Source organism: Podarcis pityusensis (genome assembly GCF_964106645.2).
Source record: "Podarcis pityusensis genome assembly, chromosome: 16".
NCBI lineage: Eukaryota > Metazoa > Chordata > Lepidosauria > Squamata > Lacertidae > Podarcis > Podarcis pityusensis.
This window is the reverse complement of record NC_138041.1, coordinates 31,044,010-31,061,810: the sequence shown is the minus strand read 5'-3', so window position 1 is coordinate 31,061,810 and position 17,801 is coordinate 31,044,010. Positions and strand designations below refer to the sequence as shown.

General features: G+C 45.5%; 1 protein-coding gene across 11 annotated transcripts in view; it reads left to right on the top strand.

The window, feature by feature from the left end:
• Positions 1-1,354: 1,354 nt before the first annotated feature.
• The window catches only part of ARVCF (ARVCF delta catenin family member), a 603,654-nt gene continuing 587,207 nt past the window's right edge, over positions 1,355-17,801 (top strand). For 4 of the 11 annotated variants that reach the window (XM_080985094.1, XM_080985093.1, XM_080985095.1 and 1 more), the window contains exon 1: positions 1,357-1,620. The gene's annotated coding sequence lies outside the window, so the exon portion shown is untranslated. Of the gene's footprint in view, positions 1,621-17,801 lie in introns of all 11 variants that reach the window. The other 7 variants (XM_080985097.1, XM_080985096.1, XM_080985100.1 and 4 more) reach the window with 5 other exon arrangements.

Genomic DNA, 17,801 nt, shown 5'->3' with positions numbered 1-17,801 from the left:
TCGTGGGGATTCAAACTGCCGAGCTTCTGACTGGCAAGCCGTAGGCTCAGTGGTTTAGACAATTGTAGATAAATAGGTACTGTTCCGGCGGGAAGGTAAATGGCGTCTCCGTGCACTGCTCTGGTTCGCCAGAACTGGCTTAGTCATGCTGGCCACATGACCCAGAAGCTGTACGCTGGCAGACTATTTATCTGCTATAGCACGTTGACTCGTGCTCATTAGGGCTTACTTCCAGGTCAGCGTTCAGGGGATTGCAACTGGTTTAAAGCCAAACTAGTTTCAAATTGTACCCGGTTTGAAAACGAAGCCTTTTCGGTGTGGTGTTGCGTTGCAGTTGTGGAGAGCCTCGCACCAGGGTTCAAATCGCCCCCTCCCAGCCACGAAGCTAATTGGGTGACCTTGGGCCAGGCAGTTTCTTAGCCTAACCCACCTCACAGGGTTGGGGTGAGGGTAAAACGAACGGGGGGGGGGGGGCGGGAGGAGAACCATGGACACCACCTCCAGCTCCTTCCTTGGAGGAAAGCCGGAATATCAATGAATTGTTGTTGTTGTGGTACCTCAGGTTAAGTACTTAATTCGTTCCGGAGGTCTGTTCTTAACCTGAAACTGTTCTTAACCTGAAGCACCACTTTAGCTAATGGGGCCTCCCGCTGCCACTGTGCCGCTGCCACACAATTTCTGTTCTCATCCTAAAGCAAAGTTCTTAACTTGAGGTACTATTTCTGGGTTAGCGGAGTCTGTAACCTGGAGCGTCTGTAACCTGAAGCGTATGTAACCCGAGGTACCACTGTACAACCTTTTTATTGCGGGGAGGGGATCTTGTGTGTTTGTTTGTGGCGAGTGGGGGAGGGGGGGGAGAAAAAAGTCGGGAGGACGAAAGGTAGGATCTGGTGCATCCCCGATCCTAAGCACGTGGCCTTGCAAGTAAGCCCCCCGCCCCGGCCACCTTCGCCCTAAAATGTGCAGGGAATGGCAGCTCAGGATTTTGAAAAGAAATAATAATTCAAACCTCCCCCCTTACTATAATGAATATCTGTGCATGCTGGCCTATTAAAATTATATTTGGAGGGCTAGAGAAGAGATCCAGACTTTCCCTCCCTCTCGGCGCTGCTCGTGGGGTCGTCGGCGTGTTCCCATTTTGCTCCCTCTGCGGGCAGCGAGGCAGCTGTGTGTGACTGCCTCTCCGATGCGCCCAGGCTGCTGAGCGAGACGAGGAAAGCTTTGCAGGGCCGGGAGAGGGCAGCTGGGAACGGGAGGCAATTCGGCTCATCCCTGATGCACCTCCTGCGCGTGTTGTCTGTCTGTCTGTCTTCTTCCTCCTCTAGAGCCAGGCGAGAGAAATCTGCAAGGGGAGGAGGAAACCTTTGCGGGCGCGCTTGGCAGCTCTGGCAAGAGCGAGAGCGCAAAGCAGGAGAGCGAGATCCCGTGTGCGCGCGTGTGAAGCTTTGACCTTCTTGCTCTGCTGATCAATTGCTGAGTATTTGATTTGAAGGCGGCTCCTCCCCCTTCCTTCCTCCCAGCCCGCCTCCTCTGCGATCGTGTGAAGCGAGGAGGAATCTCTCCCATGACTATGATCATCCTCAAGCTGAAGGCGGAGACGCAGCAGAAGGCGACGAGATGGTGAGCTGATCTGGGTCACTGGGGTGCTGATGGAGGGAGACCACGAGCATGCATCTTTTTTTTTGGGTGGAGGGGGGTGTATCTGATCTCGTGCAAAGAGAGAGCGCACCTTACCACCCCCCCCGCCGCCCTCCTTTCCACGCTAACCTTTGTTTTGCCCACAAAGGTTGCGGCTTCGTAGGCGCCTTCCCCTCCCCCATTGGAAGGGTGGTTGGTTTTTTTGGAGTGGGGGGGAAGAGAAGCTAATCATATTAGGGATAATCGCCCACGTTTCGTGTGCTCGCTCATTGTTTCGGAGCGGTGGGGGAGCAGCGCGTGTGCTGGATTGCTATGGGAATGGGTTAAAGGAAGAAAAGGAGAAGAAAAAAACGCATATGCAAAAAAGGCTAAACAAACCGGCATTGTGCCGTGTGGGAACGCTGCATTGCAAAAGGAAGCCTTTGCTCTTGTCAGGGTAGGAAATCGGCGCCTCCCCCCCTTCTGCGTGGTTTGCATTGTGAACAGTCCAGATCCAGGGGTTAAACCACGCTGCCCTTTCCCTACCCAATCGGTAGATGATTGTGCACCCTGTGTCCCCCCCCCAAAAAAACTAGCTTGCCCCTTAAACTTTCCCCTGTTGCCTGAAGAATTCTTTCCTGGGGCTGCAAAGAACTTGAGAGAACTCCTGCTTCTTCTTCCTCCTCCTCCTTCCTTTTCAAAATCAGTGCCACCATGGTGATGAAATTGGATAAATAGACTTGGCTGTCTGCAATGTGCTAATTCTCTGGGGAGAAAGCTGCAGCCCTGGGCAGGCTTCCCTGGGAGGAAGCCCCACCGAGCACAGTGGGGTTTACTTCTGAGTAAGCATGCCTGCAGGAGTGCACGGTTGCACATTCCTTTTAGCTGCTTTGGGTAGCATCGCAGTGGGTGCCACCCCCCCTTTCCCCTTCACACTGCAGAGCCTCTCATAGTCTCCCCCCCCCCGTTGTCCCTCCCCCTGCTTTTGAGATGTTTCCAGGCGCCACTTATATATGTCAAAGCAGCGACTTGCTTGCAGATAAATATGTATTTTCTTCCAGGGAGCGAGGATAAGGTTTATTTCTGTGCCGTTTTAAAGAGAGAGAGTTCTAGTCCCAAGTGACAGAATATTGACATCTGCTGATTGTATCTTAGCCAAGATGACATGCTGCAGTCTCGGCTTTAAGCGGGTTGCCAAGTTTGAGTTTCCAGAGAGATTGGAATGGATACTCCTAAACTTACAAAATTGTAGGAACGGCGAAGCACTGCGTTTGCTTTCCCACACAACCCTCAAGGGCACACAAATCAAGGGGGGAAGCAGTGTTGCTGTACCAAGCTGTTTGTGTGTGTGTATGTGTGTGTGTATGTGTATATAAAGTATATCTAAAACAGCATATGGCAGGGTAGCAGGTACTTGCAAACTAGGAAGGTTGGTTCCTTCCTTCCTAGAAGAAAGCAGGTCTGTGCTGTGACCCCGGGCATTGCTGGGTGTTTGTCCTCCACTCGCTGTTTCCGTAAATGTATGAAATGTTTATATGATGTACTTCATTAGGCAAATTGTTTGCTTGTTTTTTCCTCGAACAAACCAGCTAAGTAAGGCTTAAGAATGCAAGAGAGTTCATGTTCTTTCAAGCATCCTGGCTTGGAAGATATTGGTGATTCCCCCCCCCCCCTTTGTTCTTTTCTTTCATTAAACGATTTTTTCATATGAAAAACACACACACACACACACATAATCAACAGCATGGAAACCAAACCAACATAAATATACCAGCTGCTGTTTTTTGTGTGTTTTTTTTTAAAACTGTTTCCTATGTAATATATTTGGTTGGACAATTACTTGAGGCTAGTTACTAGGGATGGGTGAACCTGTCAATTTCAGTTTCTCAGTTTTTGCCTCTTTAATTCAGTTCTCCATATTTCCATATAAGTTTGTGATTTATTTTTAAATAAAGGGAAAGTCCTCATGAAAATTCATCCGCGGTTTGGTGCAAATTTCTCCTAATGCACACTTTTCTTTTTTGCAAAGCAGTTTCCTCAGATGTAATGCATCTGAGCATGTTTCACAAAAGCATGCAATTTTATGCACACTAATGCACATTTTTGTGCCTATCACTTGGCTTTGAAGAGCTGCCTTGCGCAACTGGCAGAAGTGTGGGTTTCTCAAAGGACTGCTTTGTTTCTGTTTACTAATTGTTCCGGCAAGTGCGAATTAGGTGGGTTTGCCTTTAAATGCAAATTTAATCCTATTTCTCTCCCCTCCCTAATCTGAGTTCAAGGAAACATTCCAGCCAGGCAAAAGCAGTCAAGTGTAATGGAGCAGAGCTTGGGAGAGGAGATGTGGCCTGGGAAGAGTCCCAAGGGCTACAGTGAGAGGCCTGGAATACTGCATTTGGCCCACAAGGAGGTGTGATTTCCCAGCATGCCTCACTACTCAGGCCAGTGCGCCTGTTCAGTGTCTTGAACTTAAGAATGGGCTGCCATATTGCACAGTCAGTCCCCAAGCCAGAGGTTCGCCACCACTTGGCTCATGGAAGCAGTTGACTGCTGAAGGTTACCTTGATAATGCAGGGGTTCCAAAATTGTGGTGGTCACCTGTATTAAATATCCATAATTGGTTTCTTAATTGCATGTGTATTGCTTCTTCTGTTTCTGATGCATTGCAATCTGGAATCTACGGAGTTGTAATTTGCGATATACAATAAAATATAAGAAATAAAAACCGTGCAGCATCTAGCACAGTGCATTACAACTGCTACAACAGGCCATAAAATTTTAAGTGGTTTGTGAAGACCATCAGCAATTTTCAAGTGGTTCATAGGGGGGGAAAGCTTAGGCTGTGTTTGCTTCGTGTATCATTTTGGAAGGTGTCAAATATAGTAGTAGCTCTGGTTACGAACTTAATTTGTTCCGGAGGTCCATTCTTAATCTGAAACCGTTCTTAACCTGAGGCACCACTTTAGCTAATGGGGCTTCCTGCTGCCGCCGCGCTGCCATGTGCAATTTCTGTTCTCATCCTGGGGCAAAGTTCTTAACCCAAGGTACTACTTCCGGGTTAGCGGAGTCTGTAACCCGAGGTGTTTGTAACCCAAGGTACCACTGTACTTAAGTTGATGGAATATGAACTGAATCACTGAAAAGTGATCTGAGTCAGATTCCTTCCCCCAACCCTACTTGTTAACACCAATACAAGACCCACCTGTTCCATGTTTTCAATAATAGCCTTGTCAAGTTGCCTGCTTTCCCTCACCTGTGCATTCTTAGTTAGCTTTACTATATGGGCTATCTCCCAGTCTGTTATTAGTCGATTAAAAATACATATACGCAAGTTGCTATATAGGCAGTTGCCAGCAAGTATATTACCAGTTTCATATCTACTGGTAAGGCGGACATATCCTTACATATGCAAACAGTGGGACCAATAGATCTATCAGCAAATCATATCCTGTTGTTAGTTTTATCTCATTTTCCAAAATACTTCTATTTTGGGCCAGCACCAGAAAATAGGAAGCACAGCCGCATTTACTGGATACTGGTGAATTTATTATCAGTGTGTTCCTTTATCAAACAAAAAATTGGGTTTCTCTCCCAGTAGTTATTGGTAATATCAATAACTAGTTCTGTTATTGGGCTGAAAGTGCTGGCTGCTGTTGGCTTCCATTTGGTCGTTTGGGATTCCCCTGCAGAGAGTTCTAAAAATGCATTTGGCTCTTTGTTGGAAGGACTGGCATAAGGTTAGCAAAATGCAGTGCTGCTGTCTCTATGTGAGTGCACACACACACACACACACACACACACAGGATAGCTTTGTATCGGCACCAGATTCTTCCCTTTTGCATATTGGTGAGCGCTACATATTCTGTCATAACTCTACTTAAAAAAACAATAATACACCTCTTGACATTTATCTAGGCCATCATGTGTATGCAGACATATCACAGTTATGGGAATCTGAGCTGGTGCATCTTATTTTCTTCAGTGCAATTTGCAAGAGCATTGCAAATGCTCTGGAGGGTATATATAACTTCGGAAATGAGGGGGGGAAATCTATCAGGAAACTCGTTAGAGCTGTTGTAACATCGGATCTATAATATGCTGCTCTTAATATTTTATTGTGTGGGTATAAATCATTGACATGGATGCTGTAAAGAAATCCCTTTTATAGCTATGGAGGAAAAAAAACGCTGGGGTTTGTTTCTCCCTTTTGAACTGAAGTGTAGTGTGACAACACTTAGGCCATTGGTTATTGTAATCTCTTTTGCAATCAGTTACTGCCCCTCCTCTCTGTCTAGTTTTCTATTTACTTGATTCCCCCAGGTTGTTCCTTTCTGAGGTCCCTCCCACCAGCCATTTCTTTCTGTTGCCTCTTAGCCTTTACTGAGCTCCCTAATCTGGCTTGCTGCCTTGAGTGTTGTGCAGGATGCTATTCAATTCACTAGTGTTGAAGTAGGATTCAGCTTCTACACATGGAATGAGGAGGGGCGCCATCTTGGTTCTTTGCCTTAGGCACCAACGTGTCTTGGGATAGCCCTGCATGAGCCCCAAATCCAGCAGCTGATGATGATCATTGGGACAGTTGGGGCAGTAGGCAGGGAGCCCAAAGAGCAGGTGGTACTACACAGCCAGGTAAAGTAAAGGTAAAGGGACCCCTGGCCATTAGGTCCAGTTGTGACCGACTCTGGGGTTGCGGTGCTCATCTCACTTTATTGGCCGCGGGAGCCGGCGTACAGCTTCCGGGTCATGTGGCCAGCATGACTAAGTCGCTTCTGGCGAACCAGAGCAGCGCACGGAAACACCGTATACCTTCCCGCTGGAGCGGTACCTATTTATCTACTTGCACTTTGACGTGCTTTCGAACTGCTAGGTTGGCAGGAGCAGGGACCGAACAATGGGAGCTCACCCCGTCACGGGGATTCGAACCGCTGACCATGCGATTGGCAAGTCCTAGGCGCTGAGGTTTTTACCCACAGCGCCACCCAGGTAGAGCCACCTAATTCTGACCTTGTCCCCATCTTCCTCTCTTCTGAGTCTTACAAGGGCAACACTAAGGCTAAGGAGAGGAAACTGATAGCCAGGACCAACTCCCTGGGATGGTTGTAAGTAAAAAGTCAGGCAGGTGGGGGCTGCTTGAGGACAGACTGAGGCTGGTAGGGCAGTGTCCGATTTGCCTTAATGCACCAGCTTCCACTACTCAGATGTCCGGGCTGTGTTTGGTTTGTGTATTGTTTCAGAAAGTGTGAATGGCTTAAGTTGACTGAATGTGAACCGAATTGCTGAAAAGTTATCCAAATCAAATTTCTTCCCTGATTCCACTTAACACAAATACATGACCCACCTGCTCCAGGTTTTCAATAAATGCATCCTCAAGTTGCCTGCTTTCTCTCACCTGTGCATTATTAGTTAGTTTTACCATATGGGCTGTCTTCCAGGTTATCGTTATCTGGGGTCCTGGTGTGGAAGTGACCATACCCATCCCCCAAAATTGCATATAACATGTCACACGGAGTGTAGGGTTTTATAAGAACCCAATAAGAGCTCTGCTGGATCATCACCATCAGTTTATTTGTATATAGTCGTACCTTGGTTTTTGAACAGCTTAGTTCTCAAACGTTTTGGCTCCCGAACGCTGCAAACCCGGAAGCGAGTGTTCCGGTTTGCGAACTATTTTTGGAAGCCAAATGTCTGACAGAGCTTCCGTGGCTTCTGATTGGCTGCAGGAGCTTCCTGCAGCCATTCAGAAGCATTGCTTTGATTTCCGAACGTTTCAGAAGTCAAACGGACTTCTGGAACGGATTCCGTTCGACTTCCGAGGTATGACTGTGCTACCTTTCCAGGAAAAAGAATTCCGCTCAAAGCGGCTTAGAACAACAACAGAAAAAAGGAGAATACTTCAAAACCTGCCGTTGCAAGGGCGATTTTGTAACGATGTAATGAGCCACCAACATAATATCAAATACAGCAATGAAAGAAAAAACAACATTTCGGTGCCATAAATATAACAAGGCTACATTATAGCATCACACCTCCTGGCAACAAGAGAAATAGCAAGGGAGCTTCATAGTTCCACCTTGGCCCCAGGAACACCTGTCATGTAATGTTTGCTGACAGTTCTTCTCCTGCAGCAACTTGCAAGGCTTCCAAAGGCAGCAGGTGGGATCAGCCCCACGTCCCTTCTAGTCCAGTGCCCTGTTTTCACAGTGGCCAACTGGAAGCATATGGGAATCTTGCAAGCAGGACCCGAATACACTGGTACCTCGGGTTAAGTACTTAATTCGTTCCGGAGGTCTGTTCTTAACCTGAAACTGTTCTTAACCTGAAGCACCACTTTAGCTAATGGGGCGTCCTGCTGCCGCGGTGCCACTGGAGCACGATTTCTGTTCTCATCCTGAAGCAAAGTTCTTAACCTGAAGCACTATTTCTGGGTTAGTGGAGTCTGTAACCTGAAGCGTATGTAACCTGTCACTGTATAACATCACTCTCCCCATTTGCAACGGGTATTCAGAGACTTCTTTGCCCCTAGGATTCAACAAAGCACTATCTTTTGCCTAATTTTTCTCTCACCTGCACCGTCAATTCTATTTCACCTATGCTTGACACTGACTGCTCAGAGTTATCAGTACCTGAATAAAATATATAAACTTGCAAATTTGCATTATTTATATTGCGCCCTGCTTTTATTTCAAAACAGGAATTCAAAGTGGACCGAAGGATGGATAGATTAGTATCCATAGCAATTTCATAGACGCAGATGTCTTTTGAGCCTCATTAGCACATTAATCTGTGACTTTAAAAGCCTGTATGAAAAAATTGCTAGAATATGTATTTAAATATCTCGCTGTACATATTTCTAAAACATTTTATTCCTAAAATAATGTTTGTTGATGCATTGGGCTACAACGGCATTTTCTTTCCATGAGCCAAGGGCTGTGTCATGCAGAATCGGAAAGATAATTACATTCCAATTGTGAACTGGTCCAGGAGATGCGAATTAGATTAAAAAAGTCTGCTTAAAAATGCAGACTTAACAAAAATCTTCTTCTATCCTTGAGGACTAATTTATTCTTCTTTGCAAATTTAACCCTAGAGAGAAGGAAGCGATGCAAGGCCTGAACTTCGAGTAAAAATCGAAAGCCTCTGTTATCTATGATTTTCAGTGAGCTCGGATGTTTGTGGTTCTAGGTCTTGCATTTCTCTGATGAAAACTCTCATTTCTCTGATGAAAACTCTGAACTGGGAGAACCAGTTTAGGCTGCAAGTGCCAGTAAAGGCTCCAGCGGTGGATCTAGACTTTTTCTTTCTACAAAGATGAATGCCTTGTTCAAGTCTGCCTTCTACAAGGTGTGACCAGAAAGTTTGGTGAATGGTCACAGAAATCGGACAGCGAGAAATATTTGAACATACATACCTTACAGGCCTTCAAAGGAGGCCCCCTCTGATACAATCCACCATTGACAATGTTCGTAGAACTGTTGGAAGCTTCTGGAGAAGTCCTCTTTTTGTACTGCTTTCAGTTCCCTCGTCACAGTAGCTTGGATGTGGGAAATGTTGGAAAATCTGTGCCCTTCCAGTGCAGAGTTCAGTTTTGGAAAAAGAAATAAATCCGGTGGGGTCAGATTGGGAGAATATGGAGTAACCTCAGTAAGGATTTCACATAGAACATGCAATTCTTCCGCCATCATTCGGACGGACAAACGCCGATCCCGCAACAATAACTCTCAAACTCTGTTGACGTTTGCTGCCGTTCTGCTCGTCAACGGTCTACCAGACGAGGGTCATCTTCGATGGTTTGCCGTCCTTCACGGAAACTCTTAAACCACTCATACACTGTCTTTTGAGTTACAGCTTCATCTCTGTACACAATTGTGAGCATTTCGTGGGTTTCTGATGCCAATTATATGTTGAAATATTTCTTGCTGTCCGATTTCTGTGACAATTCACTGAACTTTCCAGTCACACCTTGTGTTTTTATCCTCTTTTGAATCTTACTTACTTTCCTTGTCACTTCCTAGCTTTCTCTGTAGCTTTTTCAAATGTTCATCTCCTTCCTCAAAAACACCTCATCTTTCTTTCTTTCTTTCTTTCTTTCTTTCTTTCTTTCTTTCTTTCTTATTTCTTTCTTCTTTTTTTCTTTCTCTCTCTCTCTCTCTCTCGGTGTGTGTGTGTGTGTGTGTGTGTGTAAACATTTTGTTTTTGCTATTGGGAACTGTGGCTGATGTGGGAGTGGTGGGCCTGCTGTAATAGAAGATAAATGAGAAATAGAAATATACCCACCATGTTATTGACTTGAGTACTTCTTCGCTTCCAGGACTGAACATGAGGTGAAATGGTTCTGCAGGTGATTGGCAGTAATCCTCCCTTCTATGACATGCTGCAAAGTGGGTTATGCTTTTAAATATGTAATAAAATGTAATATAAAAATAAGATGCCAAATGAGCAGATAAAACTCATGAACATTCATGCCGCAACTTTTAAAAAAAGCATAATCTTGTTGCTGTAATCCGCTCTGGGGATGAGGGAGGGCGGGCTGCAACCGTTGGCCAATCAGTGCTGTGTACAGGCAAAGTTGTAGCAAAACTTGTCAGAGGTTGCTCATTTCACCACACAAGCGGGGGGAGGGGAGAGATGAGGTCTAATATTTATGGAGGGACGCGGGTGGCACTGTGGTCTAAACCACAGAGCCTAGGGCTTGCCAATCAGAAGGTTGGCGGTTCGAATCCCCAAGATGGGGTGAGCTCCCATTGCTTGGTCCCTGCTCCTGCCAACCTAGCAGTTCGAAAGCACAAAGTGCAAGTAGATAAATAGGTACCACTCCGGCAGGAAGGTAAGCAGTGCTTCTGTGCGCTGCTCTGGTTCGCCAGAAGTGGCTTAGTCATGCTGGCCACATCACCCGGAAGCTGTCTGTGGACAAACACCAGCTCCCTCGGCCAGTAAAGCGAGATGAGCACCGCAACCCCAGAGTCATCCGCGACTGGACTTAACGGTCAGGGGCCCCTTTACTTTTAATATTTACTGGTGCATAATGCAAGCATATTTGTACCAAGCTGATAATTAATTAATTTGTACCAACTTGATAATTAAGGGGGAAACTGTTGTGTGCACATCCTTGGATATCGCAGCTCAGATCTACAATCCTCGATTGCAAAACTTAAGAGGCCTGGTTCAGTTGTAACAACCCTGGTTTATTAGAGAGAAAATAAGTGCTGTGAACATGGCAGCCTCCCTTCCCTTTAAGACTTCAGGGTTTTTGCTAAACCTTAGTTAAACCAAGAAACTCTGATTTGCTTTGCTTAGTAATGAAGATGTTGAACTAAGATCTGGCGGTGGTGTCATACCAGGTTTCTAGTGCTTTAAAAAACCTGGAAATAATTGAATTTCCACACAAAGAAGAGAGCGGAAATTGGAACAAGTGGGCACAACTCTTGGTTTATTTGGCTGACTGTTGTGTTTGAACTGAGCCAGAGAATAATCAGAAATAGTGACAATTAATACTACAGTATGCCAGGCAGTTATGGTGATGACTGAGTCTGGGTGGGCAAGCTCTCAGCTCATCAGAAAAGGAAACAATGATAGGAAATACAATTTGGTATGTTCCATGCCTCTGAGAATAAATTATATTCCAACTCAGACTATGTACATCCTTGGGAAGCGTGTCACAAGCATTCTCTGTTGCTGTCATGGGTAGAGGAGAACACCACGGTTTTCAGAAAATCAAAATACTTTTCGTGGGGGGATTAAGGAAGTGATCTTGGAATGCTGGCTAACTGTTGAGAGGAAAGCCCTCCCCTGGAAAAAAAAACTGGAGTGAAATAGAACAGAGGCCATGGCTGACTCCTGAAACAGCAGCACTCTATGCTGCAACATTTTGTTGCAGGCTCCACTAGAATGGGTTACAATTTCATAATAATAATAATAATAATAATAATAATAATTTATTTATACTCCGCCCATCTGGCTGGGCCTCCCCAGCCACTCTGGGCAGCTTCCAAAAAAAATATTAAAATACTGTAATACATCAAACATTAAAAGCTTCCCTAAACAGGGATGCCTGTCGTCTAAATGTCAGGCAGTTGTTTATTTCCTTGACATCTGATGGGAGGGCGTTCCACAGGGAGGGCGCCACTACCGAGAAGGCCCTCTGCCTGGTTCCCTGTAACTTTGAGCCCTCTTAGTAATAAAATTATAATTATCTTGAGTTTTGGCAGTGGGGAAGTTGGTGCGGAGAAAATGTAGTAATATAATCATACTTCTGTCATGGGATGGGTACAAAACACCCCCAATCTCAATGGGCATGGTATGGGGAGGAACTGTGTAGCTTAGTGACAGAGGCCATTTTTGCACGGAGAAGGTTGCAAGTTCAATCTGAGTACTGAGGACCAACTGGGTTGCCGGAGGCTGGGTGGGTCAAACAGTCCGACCCAATATAAAACAGCTTTGTTTGCTGTTTTGAATTTTATTATTCTCATCCAGTGGTTGTTGCCCTCATGTGTGAGAGAAAACCAGTGGCTTTACGATTCTGTATGAGTATGTGTGGGGATCTCTTAAATCAGGCACGGGGAACCTGTGACCTTCCAGATCTTGCTGAATCGTGATTCCCATGATCTCTAACTCTAGGCCATTCTTGCCTGGGCTGATGGCAGCTGCCATTCAGCAAGGTCTGGAGGGCCTAAGACTCCTTAATTGAACCAAACATACGAGTACTACATATGCAGCTAGTATCCCCTCCTTTAAAGGTCGGGACCTCAATACCTTAAGGACCGTCTCCCATCCTACGAACCGACCCGGACCCTGTGTTTGTCATCCGAGGCCCTTCTTTATGTCCCCTACCCCTGAGAGGTTTGGAGGGTGGCAACAGGAGACCGGGCCTTTTCTGTGGTGGCTCCCTGTCTGTGGAATGCTCTCTCCAAATGGACTCACCTGGCACTTTCATTCCGTATCTTTAGGTGCCAGGCAAAAGCATTCCTCTGTACCCAGGCCTTTGGCCATTAAATAATATATGGCCTGTTAAAGCTGTGAGGGGAGGGAATGTTATTACGATTATTATTTAAATTATGCTGATCGTTATGGTGCTTTTTATTATTTTGCTCCATAAAATGTGTTCTTCTTGTATACCACTCTGAGATCTTTTGATAAAGGGTGGTATAATAATAATAGTAGTAGTAATAATAATAAAAAAAGTTCAACAAGAGAATAATAAAATCTAGAATTGTAGAGTTGGAAGAGACTACAAGGGTCATCTAGTCCAATTTCCTACAATGCAGAAATGTTTTACCCAACATGGGGCTCGAATCTACAACCTTGAGATTAAGTGTCTCCTGCTTTACTGACTGAGCTATCTTTTCTTAGAATATTTCTGAGCAGTGGAGGACATAACCAGCTCTCCTATACTGTGCCTGAAGGCAAAGCCATTGATTTATGACACATTTATATCCTTTCCTCCAAACCACTCAGGTCCATGGCTCTCCCTCCCTTGTTTTTTCCTTGAAACAATCCTGTGAAGCAGGTCCGTCTAAGATCTCTAGGTGGCTCAAGGTTACCTGGTGAACTTCATCATGGCAGAGTGGGCATTTGAACCCTGGTCTCCCAGGTCCTGGTTCAGCAGCCTAGAACCACACCACACCACACTTGCTTTCAAATGGTGTTTTCCCATCTACCGTATTTTTCACTCTATAAGACGCACTTTTTCCCCTCCAAAAATTAAGGGGAAATGTGTGTGCGCCTTATGGAGTGAATGCAAGCTCCATGGCTTCAGCGATAGCAACGCGAAGCCTCCGAAGCGCAGTGGGAGCGCTCCCGCTGCACTCCGGAGGCTTTGCGTTGCTTTCGCTGAAGCCAGGAGAGCAAGAGGGATCGGTGTGCACCAATCCCTCTTGATCTCCTGGCTTTGCTCAGCTGGAGAGGTGCTGCACAGCTTTCCCTCTCTGCCCAGCGCCCCTTCAGCGAAGCGGGAGGAGAAATGGAAGGGGCTCCGTTTCTCCTGCCACTTCGCTGAAGGGGTGCCGCGCAGAGAGGGAGAGATTTTTTTCTCTTGTTCTCCCCCTCTAAAACTAGGTGCGTCCTATGGTCGGGTGCTACCTATAGAGCGAAAAATACGGTACCTCTTTTAAAGGAAGAAATTCAGAGGGGGTTTATTCTTCTCTTGCAAACATCCTAGAATGCTCTTGAAGTAAGTGGAAAACACTGGAGAACCCGTTGCTCCCCAGATGTTGCCAAGCGCCAGCGCCCATCATTTCTTGCAGTGTGGCCCAAGGTAAAGAGTGGGCACACATTTCCTCTCCCTGCACCCATCAAGCTCACGCAAGCAGGTTTCGAAGATGATATTTCACTATCCTGCCTCCGAACAACGGCCAGAGTTCCATTTGTAACTGTTGCAGCTTATGGCTTGTCAATGGACTTATCTCCATGACTTTTCCCCCCTAATCCTTTTAAATAGAAAAGCTGTGTAAATGAAATCTGGCTTTCTCAATACTCCAGCAAAAAACTGTTTGTGTGGTGGGTGATTAGGGAGGCAGATGTTGTCCACACTTTAGCCTCTGAGCATTGCAAAAAAAGAGAAAAAGGAAAAAGTTTTGTTTAAAAGAAGTGAGCATCTGTTAAGCTATTTTAAGCATGAGGTTAATAGGGGGAAAAACTGATGCGGAGCGGTTGAGATCGAGCTTGTAGTTCAAAGCGCGCACACACACTTCTGATCAAATCTATTGTGAGTCTCCTAATTGGAAGGAGGCTCAGCTAGCCTTTCGGTTGTGGAAAGATCTCCCATGCTATATTCAGTTTTTCCACAGCAGCGAATTAGGAGAGATTGAATGCCTTTTTTGAGAAAGGGGGAGAGGGGAAAAAAGGCCAGTATGAAGGATAATCCTTTGCCAAAAAGCAGCCTCGGGTTTAGTTTGGCAAAAGAGTAGCAAGGTCCTGGTGATTAGTTTTGAAACCTTTTGATGAGGTTTACAGGGAGTACAAAAACACGTTCCTTCTTTCTCTCTGCTCTCTTCACTATAAGGACACAATGAAAGCAGTTCTTTGTATGGCAAAGGGATGTGTGTGTGTGTGTGTGGAAAATGAAATATACATTCTCTTATCGCTGCAATAATACTGCTGTAATTTCATTTGTTTCGCTGTTGAACAAGTGAGCTAAACCCAGTGCCACCCCCCGGCAAATCGCTGAATTATTTGTTTTAACACTTTGTTCGTCAGCTCTTATGGCAGTATAATTTTGGTCACACATGACTTGAGAGCATATCATTGTCACGCCTCCATTGCATTTTACTCATTGTTGTTAAGCAAAACCTGTTTTCATCCAGGTTATGCAGTGATAAAGTGCCTGGCTCCCCCCGCCCATTGCCATCCCCCCCCCAGCCTTTCCGTTTTATTTTGCTGTTTTGATCGCTGAGGTTGGGTCCACGGAATTAATCTCATCCTAGACAGAACTAAAACAGCTCGTCTAGATTATAATTAGATTATCGTTATGGCGGGTGGACTTAAAACGCAGTGTGATTAAACAGCGGTGTCTGCTGCCGCCGGATAAATGGTGACTTGTCACGCAGGTGAGCGTGTTCAGTTAGGGATGTTTTGAAAAGGCTCTTTGAGCATTCAGACTGATGGAACACTGGGTTGGAAGGGCTGGGAGAGTCGAGGAGGGGATTCTGTTTATCCTAGGCCAGTGGTGGCCAAACTTGGCCTTCCAGCTGTTTTGGGACTACAGTTCCCATCACCCCTGACCCCTGGTCCTGTTAGGTAAGGATGATGGGAGTTGTAGTCCAAAAACAGCTAGAGGGCCAAGTTTGGCCACCACTGGCCTAGGCTGTTTGGAGTCTACTAAGTTGACCTAGGGATGGTCAGTTCTGCCAATTTCAGTTTCTCTCTTTTTCTAGTCTTATGTTCAGTTCAGTCTTATAGACAATGTCCACCTATATCATAATAAGATCTGAAAATAAAGATGCAAAAATTTAAATCAACAACTCCCCCTAAGCAATTCCAACATCCTAAGCACACTAGAAGCCTTGCAGGTGAACCAAGCCGCTATATGAAGCAATGCTATAAAGTTCCATGAAGTCATCAAGGCCATACTGTTGAATCTTGAATTTGGTTGCTTTTCCACACAGGGGAGCGTGTTACTTTACGAAAGGTTGGGGGACCTGCAGCCCTCCAGATGCGCTGGACTACACTTCCCACCATCTCATACCTGCCAAGTGTCCTGGGGAAAATGGAACATCTCATTTCTCTGTGCACGATCATGGCGGCCATCTTGGGTGCCATGTGACACCTCACCCTGGGTCATGTGACTCGTCTAGGAGCGTGTCCTGGGTTTTGAACCAAAAAGGTTGGACGGCATGCCATCCTTTACCATCAGCTGTGCTATCTGGGCCCGAAGTCCAGTTGTTGGCCACACTCGCTGTGCTTGGGAGTCCAACAACATCTGGAGAGCCGTAGATTCCCCATCCCTGAGTTACAGCTGTGCTGTCCCATCAGCTGAGGACCAGAAGTCCAGATTCGCACTCTCAGCAGCTAGTTGCCCACTACTGCTATGTATTGAGCCCAATTTTTTTTAGGCCTTGAAGGGAAAAGTGGGCTGACTCTACCCATCCTTGATATATTATCATTGAATAGATTTGTTCTGTGCCACATTCTGCCGGTATGTCAGTAATATGCACAGAGAGAGGTGTTAAAATAATTTTACTGTAGATAAGGGTCATAAATTTAAAAGCTTTCCGCTGTGTTTCAGTTGTAAGTCTTTCCCTCTGGCTGGATGAGTCCAATATCTGACTTTATTTTCTCAGTGTAATGTCAAGTGGAGTATTGAAGATGAATCTTGCCTGAAACTGGCAGCGTTCGGCTTCCTGTCCTGTCATCATGGCATAACTTCATTTTTTAGAAAAAACTCCTCTTCTACTTTAATACGGTGCGACAACACAAGAAGTGAGTTATTGACAGCGGCTGAGGTTGAGACTATTATAACCATAATCAATAACATGCCTGCCGGAATAATAACCACTACCAGGAATGCATTTTTTTTTGGTGGTATTGATCTCAAAATTATGTCTCCTCTTCTCTCCCCCCCCCCCAAAAAAGATTGCTTTGTTACTTTTGATTTATACGACGAAATGTTTTACTTTGGACAGATAGCAGCGTCTCTTAAATATTAAGGAAGGATGATGGCATCTCAAGGTGTAGCAGAGCCGCACTGAAAGCTGCCTTATAGAGAGTCAGACTGTTGGTCCACCTAGTATTGTCTACACTGACTGGCAGCATCTCTCCAGGATTTCAGACAAGGGTATCTGCCAGCCCTGCCTGGAGCTGCTGGGGATAGATAGAACATGGGACCTGAAGCAGGGAGTTGTTGTCGTTTAATCGTGTCCGACTCTTTGTGACCCCATGGACCAGAGCACGCCAGGCACTTCTGTCTTCCACTGCCTCCCGCAGTTTGGTCAAACTCATGCTGGTAGCTTCGAGAACACTTTCCAACCATCTCGTCCTCTGTCGTCCCCTTCTCCTTGTGCCCTCAATCTTTCCCAACATCAGGGTCTTTTCCAGGGAATCTTCTCTTCTCATGAGGTGGCCAAAGTATTGGCTTCAGGATCTGTCCTTCCAGTGAGCACTCAGGGCTGATTTCCTTCAGAATGGAGAGGTTTGATCTTCATTGGCTGGATCCAGCAAGCTCTTATGTACTAGCTGAACATTGAAAATTCTCTTTCGAGTTGGTTTTTATAGTTCTCCCAGTAAATGCTGACAATTTCCCTTGTTTTCTTGGGTGGTGGGTTTTTTTTTTTTTTTTTTAAATGCTCTATGTTGTATTTTATTGGTTTTCTAAAGACTGGTACATTAATACAATCCAATACAAATTTTGTTATATGGTCACAGGACCGTTAAGACTTCTGTATTAGGATGCTTTTAGTTTGTGTGTTAGTACGCTGCCTTGAGCACTGATTTTTGGAAAGGCAGGACTGAAATATTATCAATCAATCAATCTATCTCTATTAAAGGGCATCCCTGGTACACCCATGTCCCAGCAAATATATTCTGGCTCCCTTAGCTCTTTTGTAGCACCATTTAACTGGCATGGGGCCCAATGCCAGGTGTTATTTTTGACCTATAAAGCCTTAGGCAGCTCAGGACCCCAGTACCTCAAGGACCACATCTCTCTTCATGAAATGACTTGAATCCTGTTACCATCACCTAAGGCCCTTCCCTGT